Source organism: Cyrtonyx montezumae, unplaced genomic scaffold, assembly GCF_038088225.1.
Source record: "Cyrtonyx montezumae isolate F1298 unplaced genomic scaffold, pur_monq_1.0 scaffold_18, whole genome shotgun sequence".
Lineage (NCBI taxonomy): Eukaryota > Metazoa > Chordata > Aves > Galliformes > Odontophoridae > Cyrtonyx > Cyrtonyx montezumae.
In genome coordinates this window covers 743,805-759,645 of record NW_027071914.1, presented here as the reverse complement: position 1 = coordinate 759,645, position 15,841 = coordinate 743,805, and the positions used below count along the sequence as shown (strand labels likewise).

General features: G+C 59.5%; 1 protein-coding gene across 1 annotated transcript in view; it reads left to right on the top strand.

Annotated features, from left to right (window-relative positions):
• The window catches only part of LOC136047353 (histidine--tRNA ligase, cytoplasmic), a 513,020-nt gene that overhangs the window by 135,028 nt on the left and 362,151 nt on the right, over nucleotides 1-15,841 (top strand). The window lies entirely within an intron of this gene.

Genomic DNA, 15,841 nt, shown 5'->3' with positions numbered 1-15,841 from the left:
CTCCCCGTGTGAGGCTTGGGGCGGGATGCAGGAAGCACTGAACAAAATGTGCCGCAGCTGAGCCGGATGGCAGGCCGGCCACGAGCAGCGCCGGCCAGGCGTGACCTCCCAGCGCCCGCCTCTGCCCGGCACTGCTGGGGGCCCGGGGTGGCAGCTCCTAGCTCTGCCCTGCTCCCAGTTGGGCACCAGTGAGGCTGCACGGGGAGGGGTCCAGTTCCCATCTCTGCCTCAGTTTTCCCCAGATAGCTGCTTGTTTTTCATATTTGGGCTAAGAATACTCATCTCTTTTGTGGCCCGTTCCCAATGTGGGTTCCTCCCTGCCCTGGCAGTCCTGAGCACTGTGATGTGTCGGGCACACCTCCCCCTGCTCCATCCTCTACCCCGTGGCACAGAGCAGTGGGTGTGGGGCTGAGCAGTGCTGCCCCCAGTTCTCTATAGGAGCATGCTCTGATTAAACCTGACGAGCCCATGGGCCCCCGACCCATGGCCCCTCCAGCCGCTGTCTGCAGGCTGCAAAGTTCTCACCAATCCCGCTAATCGCGGCCTTGCCATTGCACCGAGGCCAGCTCCAGCCCTACGTCAGGATGCTTTAAGGGCAGAGCAGTCAGGATTTGTGAGAAATAGGTCGGCCTGTGACAGCAGAAGGAGGCTACTGAACGCGAGATGCCACGGTATCAGGAAGAAACTGCTGTGGCCTCTACACAGTGCGGAGGGAGGGAGGGAGGGAGCAGCGTCTTGGCCATGGCACAGTGCTGGTGTTGGCTGAGCAGAGGAGCGGCAGCGGGTGACGGGGCTGAGCAGTGCCCGTGGGGTTTGCAGTGGGGCTGCCAACAGCCTGGGACTGGGGGATTGGGGATCCTGTGTCCCTCCGCCCCTGAACAGTACAGGCAGGTGCAGCGCTTGTGCCCCAGGTTGTCCCATCACACAGCACTCAGCACATCAAGTTTCCCTTTCATTGCGCAGAAGGTGGTGAGACCGTGGCACTGGAGTTCAGAGAGGTGTGAGTGCCCATCCCTGGAGGTGTCCCATGCCCTGGGCAGCGTCAGGTGGGGGAGGCAGCCAGCCCCCTTGCAACCCAGCCATTCTGTGACTCCATGATAGCAAGGCCAAGGCTGGACTGGCTGCAGACAGCCCTGCGTGGCATGTGGGGCTGGCACCGCCTGCAAGGCGCAGCCGTGACGGCGCACGGCACCAGCTGGGGGCTGGTGGGGAACATGGCACAAGCAGGGGCAGCACACAGTCACCAGATCACTGGAGAGGGGCTCGTGGGCTGTGGGGTGGGTGTGGGCCGGGCTCCTCCCGCAGCCCCCACTCCACGTTGGTCTGTGCTCCCCCAGCTCCCGGCATGCTGGGCTCCTGGCGGCGGCACGACTCGCTGCTCGCGGCCAGCCCTGACATTTCGACACGGAGACAGCCGCAGGGGGAGGTTTAAATTGGCTCTGCTGGCAGTACGTGCCTGTGTGATGGGGCGGCACGGCTGTTCTGCGGGAGCCTGGCGTGGCCGCAATGCCCTGCAGAGTGAGGGATGCGGGATGGACCCCAGCCCAGGGCAGGGGATGGGGCCACATGGGGCAGGAACAGCTCATCCTGAGGGCAGAGAAAGGGAGCGATGTGTGGGGGAAGAGGCAGGAGCAGGGTGACACGCTGCTGGGTGCAGGGCACGGCTGTGGGCTCTGCTTTCCACCTCCATTTTCTCCTTTTGCCACCAAAGTGACCATTTTCCGCCGTGGTTCTGAGCCGAGAGCGCAACGCTGCGCTCACCCCCAGCTGGACACAGGGAAGAGGAGGAATGCAACCAGGCAGGTTTGTGCAAACACAGGCACTGCGTGGTCCCTCTCGGTCTTTAGTCTGGTAAGCAAAATCAGCATCTAATCCAGATCAAACAGGACTTTAGCTCCTGTCAGAGGACTGATCCCCTGTTCTGCCCAGGCCGTGGTATTTAAAGGGACACGGCCAGGTTAAGTACGGCTGGAAAAAAAGTGTTGGTGAAAAAATCATAGTAAAAATAACAACGGCAAAAGCTGGGAAGGATTGGCTGAAGGAGAATTGGTAATGAAATATAACTGCCAGAGAAAACTGTGGTTAATGGAGACATCTCCCCGGAGTGTCTGAAACCTCAGGTAGTGGAGGAGGAAAGAGATAAGTGAAACCACTTAAAGAGCAGCAGCAAAACAGCCCCGGCTGCGCCCAGATCAGAGCAAAAATTTCCTCTCTCCTCTCCTCTCCTCTCCTCTCCTCTCCTCTCCTCTCCTCTCCTCTCCTCTCCTCTCCTCTCCTCTCCTCTCCTCTCCTCTCCTCTCCTCTCCTCTCCTCTCCTCTCCTCTCCTCTCCTCTCCTCTCCTCTCCTCTCCTCTCCTCTCCTCTCCTCTCCTCTCCTCTCCTCTCCTCTCCTCTCCTCTCCTCTCCTCTCCTCTCCTCTCCTCTCCTCTCCTCTCCTCTCCTCTCCTCTCCTCTCCTCTCCTCTCCTCTCCTCTCCTCTCCTCTCCTCTCCTCTCCTCCTCTCCCTTCCTCCAGTTGCTCAGTGCCTCTCAGCTGGGACAACCCCATTAGGATTTAGCCACCCGACTTCTCCTGACCTTAATAACCAGCGCTGACATAGCTGGGAGCCTGGTGGCTAAATCCCGTGCGAGGCTGGGAGTGTAGGAGTCGGTGTCACAAGTAATTTATCCCACACATCTCAGCCTCCTAAACTTGGGGAAGGAAGTTCTTAGAGGAGATCCCAGTGCTGCTGCTGCCCTCACTGGGACAGAGCTTTTCCCCCGTGGGCTGGGACCCACAGGCCAGCCGTTCTCTGCAGCCTCAGCCGGGCCTGTTGCTGATGGCAGGCTCTGTGCAGGAGTTCTCAGGCAGGGGCTGACTGCGGGGTTTGGGGCCGGGGGAGGCAGGGCAGCTGGGACAGAGCTCTGTGGCTTCAGGGTTCAGGCTGGGTGACCACTGCTGCTGCAGTCTGAGCATCATATTCGTATTTCAGTCGCATATTTTTTGGCATCTTTCCCCTCTTTGGGCATGGCTGAGCTCCAGGAGGGGACAGCGAGGACACAAACAGGCTCCACTTGCCTTCTCTCAGCTGCTTTGACTGTTCTGGATGAGCTTGCCATTGTCCCGAGTAATACCAGAGCAGAGCCCACAGCCTGGGCTGGTGCCCAGGCACCTCCTGGTTCTCCCTGCACTCAGAGGTGCCCATCCCCCTTAGGTTATGCAGTCACCACCATGGAAAGCCCCTGCTCTGTTGGGCTCTGCTGGGAAATTAAAGCCTCCTGAAGGCAGGAGATCCTGGAGGAGCACTGTGTTCAGCACCGGGTGCTGAGCAGGTCACGCTGGGCCGCACTGGGCTGCAGGCTGTCCTTCCACACAGCTCAGGGCACAGGGACAAGGGAGCAAGGAGAGGAGGGAGCCCATCCAGAGGTCAAACCCAGAACCACCAGCTCCAGCGCGGGGTGGGAGCCCAGAGCCACCTGTCCGTCTCCAGGCTGCTGGGCCCCGTGCTGTCCCACTGTCCCATGTCTGGCATGTGTTTAGTGGCATTGCTGGTCTGCACACAGCTGTGCTTTTGGGGGCCGATGGCTCACCTGGGTGCAGGCAGGGAGGCTTCAAGGAAGTGGGCGATACGTGACAAAATTATACCTGGGAGGTGAGAAGTGGGATTTTGTCATTTGGGAGAAGCCAAGGAGCAGTAAACTACTTCAGCTTAATCCAAAAGGAACTGTTCTGAGCACTCCTTCCGAAACTAAAATGGGTTTGTACAGAAGAAGGCATTGGTTTCTTCCACTACCGACATGAGCTACATCTGTAGTGAAAATCTGCAAAGTTCCTCTAAACCCACAAAAGTGAGGAAGAAACAGTTTGCTAATTCCACAGTAAGCCCTGCCCTGCGTCTCTTCAAGCAGACCCGTGCCCGTGGGTCTGCTCCTGAGGGTCCTGCTGTGGGGAGGGGGCTGCTGGGGGCACGCTGGGGTGCTGCTGCTCTGCCTTCTGCTGCGCCTCCCCGGCGCCGGTCACGCAAGTGGCTTGGGAAGCCGCGCAAATTGCAGCAGGAAGAAATCATCGCGCGGCTCTGGTGGGAAAAGCCGTTATCGGCGCTGCTGGCCGCGGCAGGTAGGGCCGGAGTAGAGCCGCGCTGCAGGATGCGCGCTGATAAGATGCCGGGTCCTGCTCCCACGGCCTCGGGAGACGGAAGCGCAGCGCCGTGAAGCTATGGAAACGGCGCGGCTCCGTGCGAGCGGTAATTGGGCCACTTCTGCCCGCGACGCAGAGCGCAGGCAGGTACGCCTCGCTCTTTTGTGTGCGCGGGGGCACGGCGGCATCGCGCTGCTCTGCTGGAAGCGCGGCAGCCCCCGCAGCCCCCCGCCTGCCGCCCTCCCGGCGGGGCACGGCGGCTGCGCCCGCCCCACGCGGAGGTCACGCTGCCGTGGCCGATCTGCCCTTTGTTGGGGAGCGGGCGGCGGTGGGACCGAAAGCCGCCTTGCGGGGAGGGGCTCGCTGCGCCCTTCATTGTTTGCCAAGAAACGCCCGCCCCGAGGGCTGTGAAATTGTCGGGATGTGTGAAATCAGGCGGTGGCGGGCAGCTCTCCCGCATGGCCCCGTTAAATATTTAATGTGTTGGTTATAGGGGATTTGTACCCACGGCGTGGACCTGCAGCCCAGCCCAGCCCCAGTGCAGTGGGGCCAGGGGCTGCGCGGGGCACCCGGCAGCCAGCAGCTCCTGCGAGTGACAAACGCGCTCGGGAGCAGGAATTCATTCCTGTAAATATGTTTGCATTATTTATTTTAAGCATTTTTATAAATCATAATAGGAGAGACATCTGCTGTTAAAACTGCAAACTGCATTCATGCCTAGGGCAAGATGGGAAGAGGCTGTTCCCCAGGAAAGCTCGGTAAACTTTGGGGACTGTGGCGGTGGGGGACTGCGTGGGGGGCAGTACGTGGGGCTGCAGCAGGGCACACTGACAGCAGCTGCCCGCTCCTCCCCGGGCTCTATTTAATCGCCTGCAGCACTCCTGCAGCCCTCCTGCTTTTGACACCTCTTTATATGCAGCTTTATCATGGGGATGGCATCTTGTGCTCGCTCTCCAGACGGCCAAAGGAGAAACCAGGACGCGAGCTCCCTGCTGACATCCACTGCTGTGCCCGTGCTGCTGTGCCTTCTCCCCTTACTCTCTGCTGAGGTGTCGGGGGGGCTGGCTCCTCTCTGCAGGGAAGGCAGCCCCCCATCCTGTGGCATTTCCAAGCCTGGAGCCGGAGGCGGCAGTGGCTCTGGGTGCGGGTAGGAAGCTCCGGGTGACTGTGACTCACTGCGGCGCAAGATTAATTGCCAGGCGTTGCAGAAGGTTTATCACTGCCACCCTCAGCTCGCTGGATCGCACCTCTCGCTGCTGCTCTGTGTGCCCAGGGAGCAGCGGGGGTGGTGGGCAGGGAACACTGTCCCCATCGGTCACCTTGTGTCCAGGGCGCTGCCATCCCCCAGGTCACATTGTCCTTTGGAGCGGGGCCATGCGGGTCCTTGCTCCTTTCTTGAGCTGTGCTGCAGCACCTTGCAGCAGGGCCCGGCGTGGGAAGCACTCCCTAGGGCTCATCCCTGCGTGCTTGAGGACTCTGCGTCCACACATCCGGAGCTGCGAGGTCCCTCAGCACCACTGAGCTCTGCAGCTGTGAGGAACTGAATCTTTTGCATAATCAATAATTAATGTCTGGGGTTTCCAAGCAGATAATTAATCTCTCGGTGAAGGGAAAACAATTTTTAGAATAAGAGTGGGTGTTTCTCAGCCAGGTGAGCAGAGACTCACCCTCCATCCAGGCTCTTCTTCCATCCCTTGTCCTCTCCAACCATCCCTGGAGAGCTCCTTGCTACAAGTGATGCTATTCATTGCCAGGGAGTGGACCATATTGATCATAAATATTTGCCTAATGAGATCATATCTGCTTTCCAGTGCACGCAGTGAGTGACCTGGCGAGGCCTGTGTCCTTTGCAGAGACTGCGGAGCGCTGCATTGTCTGGCAGCTCCCTCAGTGTAGTGGTGGGCCCTGCAGAGCCATCCCCAGATCAGTCTGCGTTCCCTTCCTATCACTGGAGGGGAACAGATGCTTTCAGAGTGGGGTCCCTTTGTGACACACAAATGTCAGCACTTGGGGGACCAATCTGTCCTTGGAACACCTGCTCTCCCCATGACTTGCAGTGACCGTGTGGCTCTCCCCAGCTACAGACCTGTGAGTTCTGGCAGACAGATCACAATAAATGCACCACTGTGGCTGCTCAGTAGTGAAGGACAAGGCTCTGTGGGCCTCCGCTCAGCACAGTACTCTGCTGTGCCTCCATGCTGGGTGTTGCTGAACCCAGGCTTGCCGCGGTCCATTTCTGTGCTAGCAGGCGATGAATGTGCTCTCCCCAGCACCGGCTCCTCAGCTTGTCCCAGAATAGCCAAGTCACTGACTCGTGGCTCATGCTGAACAATTGCCAAGCAGCTGCAGCTGTCCTTGACTTTATCTCTGCTCCAGTGTGGCCATGCCCAGCTCCACAAGTTCACACTAGGAGATTCCACTCCCCCTTCCCAGAATAGAAGACATCCTAGGCCCAGCGTCAGCCAATTCAGCAGCTGTGGGAAGTGTCCTCCAAGCCAACAATAATTAGTCTGGTGGAAAGGCCGGTCCATTGGCTAATGAGTAGCTCAGCATGAGACCTAAGGTCTTCTTGCCCTCTTGAAATCTTGCTGGTGACTTCCAGCAACTTCCCACTTCCAGGTGGGCTCACTCCCACCCTCACCCCAGCTCACAACCATCCTCTCACTGGAGCTGACCAGCTCCAGTAGTCGCAAAACTCATGATGGTCCTTGCCCCATCAGCTCTGGCTCTCTCCTGCTCCTCCCCACGCTGCTCTCAGTGACCCATTTCAATCACACTGCAGAACCACAGCACGGCTGGATATGGAAGGGAGCGCAGGACAGATAACTGAGCCGGGGGAACGGGCTGGGTGGGCAGCACTGTCTTTTTCTTGCAGATGAATACTGCATTCATTCGCTCATTCCTGCAGGAGCAGCATGGAAAACGAAGGCACAGTGCGATTAACATATTTACCTGAGACCCATCAAGTCTTGCTGTCCACTGTTCTAACTATTATGTGCCTCTGCTTCCCTGGAGGAAATTGTTCCTGCAGAAAGTGGCTTTCTTTTCCTTCAGAGTTACTACCGGCAGGAGCGTTAATTGCCCCATGGTGTTGTGTTGGCTGAAGGGTGGGCACATCTCAGACTGAGGTAGTTCCACTGCTTTGCCACTGCCAAATCTTAGAGCAGCCCCAGGCGTGGTGGAGCTGCCACCTACACAACTGCCTTCATGTTTAGTGGGGTTGTGGTGAGAACACGTGAGCTTGGGATGAAGACAGGTGCCAGCAGACAGCCCAGAGAGGCTGTGCAGTCTCCATCCTCTGGGGTTTTCCAGCCCCCATTAGACAGTGGGATCTTATCTTGTAGCTGACCTTACTTTGAGCAGAGGTTGGGCTGGAGACCTCCTGAGTTCCCTTCCAGTCTGAGGTATTCTGTGACACTGTGATGAGGATGAGACGTGGAGCTGATAGGAAGGGCAGCACTCCTTGCAGGACCACCTCCAACCAGCAGCTCTCCTGCTCCTGAGGGCAGCAGCTGGGTGGCTGAGCCTTGCCTATAACTGAGGATCACAAGGCACTGGGCTCTTCTGTTCTCATGCTTTTTGGACAGGAGCTCAGATGGAGGTCTGACAACTTGCAGCCCACCTCTGTGCCCCCTGCTCACATCTCCCCACAAACCGAGGGAAGCAGGAGGTGACCACAAGGCCCAGCAGTGACCTGAGCAATGGCCCAGCATCCCTGATGCCCTGCAGCGAGGACTCAGTGTCTCCATGAGCCTCTGGCCCTGGTGGCCAGCTGGGTGGGGATGGATTCACCAGGCAGCAGCGATCCCTCCTTTTCTGTTTCCTGTGACCTCTCTGCCAGGCAGGTTTTGAGGTCCATGTCCTCCCTGAGGGTCACATCCCAGCAGGATTTTCTCCTGGACCCCAAGCCTGAGATTCCTGCTGTAAGGCTCCTTCCCACGCTGTACAGGGCTGCCAGGACCTCAGCAGCATGCAGCCCTCCATGGCACAGGAGCAGCACCGCAGCTGTCTGGTGGCTGGGAGCAAAGAGTCTGGCTTTGAATTTTTAGGGGCAGTGGCATACAGGGTGGGGGCTGGGGGGATGCAGCAGGGAAGGCCTCCTCACCTGGCCCTGATCGAGCATGGCCCGGCAGCAGTGATGCTGTGTATGGGAAGCAGTGACAACCATGGTTCCAGCAGGGCTGGGCCAGCAGTGCCCCCGAGCCTGGGAAGACCCCAAGGGAAGGGTGTGGAGGGGAGCAGGGCGTCCTGTCCGGGTGTGCTGGAGTCAGTCCCTCTCCGTCTGCCTGAGAAGTATCACCCAGCAGGTCCCCGGGTCACCCCTCACACAGCTGCGCAGGACTGTTCTCACTGAAACCCATCGATTGGAGTCAGAATCAGCTTCTGGGCTACCCCACCTCTGCTGCCAACAATTCTAGTGCCCACAGATCCTGAAGGAGGTGTGGATGGCAGCAGTGGGCCTGCCATGCCAGCACACGAAGAATCCTGGCTGACAAACATCAGCCTGGGGAGCAGGGCTGGCAGAGGGGCTTACAGCTCCCGGGGGGATGGGGGCAGCCCCAACCCTCCTGGCTGCTGCCTGGGTGTGTGGGACACTGTGCGACAGAGATGCAGTGAGCTCCTGGCCACAGGGACAGGGCACACCCCAGCTGTGTCCCCACATGTCCCCAGCTCTGTGGCAGTGGAGGCAGCACGGGGGTCGGGCTGACTTAAGGCCCACACCGGGAGGCAACTTTTACAGGAGCCAAGAATGACCCAACCTGAGTGCTCCAGAGTGGGTAGCACCACTGTACAGAAATCTGTGCCCAAATGCTCCATAGCACACCGTACTGCACAGGTCTAGAGACGGGCCAACAAATTCAGACCTGAAGATGTGTCTCATTGCCGGGCAGGACTTGGAGGCTGGAGGAACTTCAAAGAGAATCCAACTGGTATTCCTTGACAGCAGTGTGCTGGTGCTCCACACTCAGGGAGACAAACCCAGCCCTTGCGTGTCGCCGAGTCCTAGCAGCACCCCAAGGTTCAGTGTGATGTGCTGCAGAGCCTGCTCCGGATGAGAAACTCGCAGCACTCAAATATTTGTCGGCTTGCCTCAGAAACAAAGCTAGCTGGGTTTAGCATGGTACGCAGTATTCCCACACAGCTCTTTTTCTCTCCTCACACTATTTCTGCAGCTCAGCACATTGCCTAGGAACTGCCCTGCCAAAGTGGAAAATGCCGTCACCAGTGCTGGAGCTCACTCTGGTCACCGACACGGCTGCACCGTGTTCCCCTCCCCACGCAGCACCGGGTGGGCCCCACGCTCCCCGCCCGCTCATAGGGGCCAGGTGAAAACAGCGGTCTGAGGATCTGTGCTGGCAGAGAGGAGCGAGCAGATGGTGCCCTAAAATCGCCGTGCCCCGACGAGTGAGCTAGTGATCGTTTCCGAAGCTCTCGAGATATTTTTTCCAGCTCCTGCTGAGCCTGGCGAGCACTGTAATTGCAGCTTGGACTGGCTGCAGAGGGCAATACCCGGATGGGCTCCCTGCCTTCCCCGCTGTAATTGGGCCCTGGTGATACAAAGCACAAAGCTCCTTCCTTCCTGTTTGCTGCACTCTCTCTGTGAAACCTTCCCCTGCCCGTGCTGTGCATGCTGGAAAATATGTAAATACCAGGGCACAGGAGAATGACTCCCTCGTGCCTGCGCCGCGTCTGAAATCCCCATTAAAAATATATGTTCCAAAAAGAGCACCTCTGCACCAAAGCACGAGCTCTCCTGGCAATGAGGGGCTGCTTGAAGGGAGCGGGAGGAGCGGATCAAAGGGTTCAGCTGCACGCCTTGCCGGGAAGAAGGGATGGCACGGCGGTCCCGGATAAATTAGCCACAGGAAGGGGCTTTGGAGGCTGCACTGAATCAATAGGACTACCTGGAAACGCCTGCCACTCACACAGGAGGCTGTGACATGGCGCTGGGGACGGCAGTGCTGGGTTCAGCCATGTCAAGGCTGGGAGGGAGCAGCCCTGGGACATGGTTGCAGCCAATGGGGCAGTGGGGCTGGGTCCTTGTCTCACACTCATGGGGCCTCATCATAGCTGGGGGTATGGGCTGGTGATGCTGGGTTGTTCTAAAGCACCCAAAGTGAAATGGGAGTGCAATTTGGCTTTTATGGGGCCTGGGAGGGTGTGGGAGGAGGAGGCTGGTGATGGCCAGCCCCATCTCCTCCAAAGCACCTTTGGGGATGTGGCAGCTCATGGCTGCGGGCTGGGCTGGCGTCCCTGGCGGTTCCAGCCAGTGAGGAAGGGCAACCCACAGAGAGGTGTTCTGCTCTTCAAAGGGATTTGGTGTTCGGCAGGAGCTTTCAAAGGAGATTTAAAAAGAGAAGATAAAAAAGAAAGTTAAAAGCTGCCCAGTGAGGGGTGGAAAGGAAAACGTGGGGGGAGACGAGGGGCAGACCAGCAGCAAGGAGCGCAGGGCCAAGGGGACACAGCAGCCGTCCTCACCTGGCAGCATGGCCAGCACATCCCTCCCATGCCAGCATCCCGCGTGGGGACACAGAGGGGACACCGGGAGGGAACATGTTAACTGACGCCGGTGCCTCCCTGAGACAAGCCAAATGTAAATGAGATAATTAAGCTATTATTTAAAGCCGGGAGACGGTGGGGACAGGCCGGGGTGGCCGGACTGCATGTTAATCAGCTGCCTGGCGGGGCTGCCGCACGCGTGTGCCCACTGCCGTCCCCTTGCTGCGACGTGCCCGGTGTGGGTTTGGCTCCGGCAATGCCACTGCTGCAGGAGCAACCGGCTCAGTGCTGGCATCCAGCAACCAGGACAGGAGGGGTGGTGTGATGAGGACAAATCCACCTGAGGAAAAGCAGAATGCTCCAGCAGCGTTGGCTGGAACGAGTCCTTTGTTGCCCCGTGGTGTGGAGTTGCAGGGGACCAAGGGAATGCAATAGTTCAGCGGCTCAGCTCCCCACCCCGGGAAGCAGTGCTGGTGCTGCAGAGCTGCCCTGGGTGCACCGGGAGCTCCAAGGTCACTGTGAGCCAGGGGAGGTGGCAGGGTGGGATGTCCTTCCCGCCTGTCTCTATTTTGGTCAGGAATGAAAAACTAAACCCTGTTCAAAACCATTCCCGGCAAGAAATGACGGCATGCCCTGTCACCAGGACTGTCCTTCCCCACTGGGGACCCAGTGGCTGGAGGCAGGGAGAGGCTGCATGGCTGTTCTCTGTGTGTCCTCAGGTAGCAGCCAGGCATGGGGCAGATGGAATGTTCTGGGGCCAGGTTCGAGGGACACCTGATGAGACACCCATTCTGTGAAGCATCCTTATGGGCTGCAGGGCCTTGTTGCTTTCCAGATTAGGAGATGGGTTTGAGCTGCTGTCCTTTCCCTTTCTTTTCCACCCAGAACTCAGGGCCCTAGAATGAAGAAAGCAGAACCCCTGCAATTCACAAAGGTGACCCCACGGGAACCAAATGGTGATGCTCAGGATGTACACACAGGGCATAGATGCTCAAGCAAAGCTGTTTCCTCAAGGGTTTGTTCCACAGTGAAGCTCCCATTCTTCCAGCAGGGAAAGGAGAGAAAAAATCCAGGCACAAAACTGGATGGAAGGGGCGAGCACTGGGCCCCATGTGGTGGCACTAATTTTCCAGCACAGTGGTTGAGGTGAGGCACTTGGTCAGGAGTGAATTCTGCTTTTTTTCCCCTTCCTCTCTACGCTGGGAGACCGATGTTGGATGGAAGCCCGGGAGAGGCAAGATAAAGGTCTTCTCTATTGGACAGCTGTAGAGAGATCACAAATAAAGAGGCAGGCATTGCTTGGAAACCATTTGGGGCAGCAAATGGAAAGGGAATACTGAAGGACAGGTTGTGTTTGTCACCATGAGTGGCCCCTGGAGCTGCCTCCTCTCCCAGACAGGTAATCCTCTTCTCTCTGTGCAGGGCTGGGCAAGCTGCTCTCGGCTATGGGCTGCCTGCAGAGCGGTGTCCGCCCTGCTGAGGACACACTGCACCTGGTTGGGGTCACCGCCCCAGGGTCACCTCAGACCCCTCCCCTCCAAAGCAGAAGCCCCATCTTCAGCTCTGCAGCACCTCATGGAGCCAAGGCACGGTTGGAGGTTGCAGCAAGGCAGTCTGCAGCCACACGCTATGGGTCTGCCTGCACTGGTGACTGAGCCTGGTGAGCACCCACCAGCAGTGAGAGGAGGAGGAGGTGCCCCGGGCAGCCCGCTGCCCCCACTGTGCCAGAGCCCCCGGCAGCGCTGGACACGCACGCAGGACTGGCCGTCACGTCCTCGCCACGCTGCGGTGTGTCACAAACCTAATCAGATCTCACGCTCCGGGGAGCAATTTGCTTCCCCATGGGAAAGCGTGAGATGCTTGTGCCTGGCCATGCACGTGGCCTCCCGCCTCCGGCACGGGGCCTTGTGGGGCATGGGGCAGAGCGATGGGGCCAGCGGGGGCTGCTGGGGCTGCTGGGTGCATGCTTTGCCCCAAGCCACTGGCTGCCTGGGCCACCCCTGTGCGCCATGGGGAATAGGCTCCAAGGGGGTTTCCTGACCCTCTCATCCCCGCCCCATTCCTCCTGTCCACCTGATTTCACTTCACGTCTCCCCTCTGTCTTATCCTCTCCTCTTCCCACCCTTTTGTTTGGTACTATCCTTTGTTTTATCCCACCTCATCTCAGTCCCATCCCATCCCCTCTGCTGCATCCCATCCCATCCATCTTATTCTGTCCTACCCATCCCACCATTCCTGTCTCATCCTGTCCTGTCCCAGTGCCCCTTTCCCATAGCACCTTCTCTGTTGCACTCCATCCTCTCCTGGCCATCTGATCACATCCTTTCCTCTCTCCCATCCTGTCCTATCCCACCCTATCCTCACTCCAACAACATCCATGTTTCTGTCTACACCTCCTGCACACCACTGTGATGGAAGTGTCTGTTCCTTGCAGATCCCACGCTGTACTCCTCCGATCTCAGCCCTTTCCCAACCAGAGGTTGGGAATTCCTCCTTGGGAATTCCATCTGCATCCAGCCAGGAGCCACAGGCAAACATCGGGTGGGGGCTGATCTACACCAAGTGAAGGGGTGGGGTCTGACTCTGCAGCAGGCAGACTGGCTTGGCTGTGTCCTGGACCTGGGGAAGGCAGGATGGGAGGATCAGCACTGCTCTCGCCACGTTGGGGTGCAGCTGCTGTTGTGATTGTGCCATTACCGAGGCAAGTGATACAGACGTGTCCTTGACTCAGCCATTTTATAGCAGCTCTTGAGCTCAGTGGAGCTGGCGTTAAACCTTGCTCGCTTTGATCATGACAAATAGGAGCCGGGAAACCAAATTCAGTGCAAAGCCACCAGCTGCCTGTGAAGCTGCTGCTTTTCCAGGGCTTGGATACCTATGCGGTCCTGTGCTGCATGCAGTGCGGGGGCAGCTGGGGCAGGCAGCACGCTGCAGCCAGGACCGCTCGTGGGACGTCCTACCCACCTCTGCTCTCCCTCCCCAAGCAGGAGGAGCTGCAATAGAAGCTTTGCTGATGGCACAGCCGTGCCTTTGGTTCATGCATCATGTTGCTGGTGAGGGGTGGAGGTTGTCCAGAGCGGGAAACTGGGGGTTGTAGGACTGCCGTCCTGGTTTACAGTACAGAGGTGAGCACTCTATGAGGGTGCTGGTGGTCTCCCAGCTCTGGCTTTGTGGCAGGGGCACAGCACAGGTTCCTTGGGATCTTGGAGCAGGGCATGAGTGGGCCACGCTCGTGGTGCCAGGACAGCGCTGGCACAGATAGCCCCGGGCACACCCCCTCGTGGGGCAGCAGCTCCACTGAGCTGGGCAGGCATCCCCCTGTCCCTGCACACATAGGGTCGTGTCAGGAGCAGGCGGTGGGATGCGAGGGAGGGAGGGGAGAGGCAGCCGCCCCCGCTCCCGCTGTGCCTCGCTCTACTTGCTGCGGTCCCCAGGCTCCCTTCCCTCCCCTTCCCCTCCGCTGCCTTTTATGCCGCTCGCCCAAGGCTCCGGGGCCTGGGGATCTTTCCAGGCTTCCCCAGCTGGGGTTTGGCAGCTCTAATTTTAGGCACTTCGCAGTTTTGCTTTCTCGCTGCTCAGCTGAGGAGCAGTGCCTGTAGGGGAGGCGATCCGAGCCCTTCCCCACTGCCGCGGCTTTGTCTTTGTCTCGCTTTGGTGCCTCGGTGCTGCTGCACGCTGCGGCCAAACCCTTCCGGAGCTGCGGCCGGCGCGTGGTGCGGTGCGGGGCGGTGCGGGGCGGTGCGGGGCTGCCCCGCAGAGGGGTCCGAGCCCCATCCCGGGACCTCACGGTGGGCTCCAGGCAAAGCCGCGCGCTGCCTGTCCTCTGTAAGCGATGGGTTTTCTTTTTCCAGCGGGGAGAGGCCGGGGCTATCTAACCGCATCGCGAGCCGCCTGCTCCTCAAAGGGCTCCGCATCCCATTATCCCGAAACCCGTTCATGGCACTCGGCTAATTCAGGCAATTTGCGGCGCGTTTACGCTGTCGATATAATAACCGATCCGCCGGCCCCAGCCGGGCCGGAGCGCCGTGTCGTGAGCAGCGATGTGCAAATCAGGCTCCTCATGTGGGTGCTGCCGTCCCCACGGCCGGGGGCACTCGAGGTGGGACGCGGTGGGGACGGAGCGGGGACACGGGGACGTGTGCGGGGGGTGCGCTGCGGGACCCGGCGTGACGGATGCGCTGCTGAGCGCTCTCCTCGCAGCCTCACAGGGCCCAAATCCGCGTTATCAGAGGGCACAGCTGCTGCGCTCCTCTCTCCCCATCGCTCACACGGAGCAGTGGGTGGACGCGGCTCTGGCTCGCGTCACGTTATTTCTGGGCACTGCCACAGACGGACGCGGCAGGCAGCGGGGCGGGCTGGGGGCACAGCGGTGCCGGCAGTGGGGGGGCACTGCAGCCTTTCCCCTGCACCCCCAGCACTCCCACCGCCCCCAGCACCCCCAGCACCCCCAGCCATGCGGTGCGTCATTTGCTCCCGGCTGCTCGAGGGCACCTCCCGCCGCCCCCCCGCCCCCCGCCGCCTCCGTAACCAAGGAGAGAAACGAGCGGCGTGCTCTGACGCAGGGCTCGCACCGCTGCCCGCACGGTGCCCGACCCCATGCACGGGGGAGGGGGTGGGGGGGTGGGGGGGAGAGCTGGGGCTGAGCCGTCGGTTCCCGGTGCTCTCTTTGGGGTGGACGAGGAGCTGTTGCGGGGTGCTGCCTGAGTGCCCGGGCTGCACGCTGCGTGGGGGGCACGGGCTGTTCTGGGAAGGGAAGGAGTACGAGTTTGCCTTGGGGAGAGCTGCTTACACAGAGCTTGTCCTCCCCGCAGCCCCCTCACTGCGCTCCCAACACATCTCATGAGCTGGAATACGGTGGGGGGAGCATCCCCTATGCGGGAGCATCCCTCGTATAGGATGGGAGCTGGGTGGGAGCTGCACCCCAGCTGTGAGCATCCTCCAGATGAAAGCATCCCCTCAGATGGGAGCATCCCCTCGGATAGGAGCATCTCCCAGACAGGAGCAGCCTAGGTGGGAGCTTTACCCCTGCTGGGAACATCCTCCCCAGATGAGAGCTTCTCCCAAATGGGAGTATCCCCATGGATAGGAGCATCCCCCCAATGGAAACACTCCCCCAGTATGAGAGCATCTCCCCAAATTGGATCATCCCCCAAACTGGAGCATTCTCTCAGATTGCAGCATCCCCCACATGGGATCGTCCCCCACATGGGAGCTGCCAGCAGCT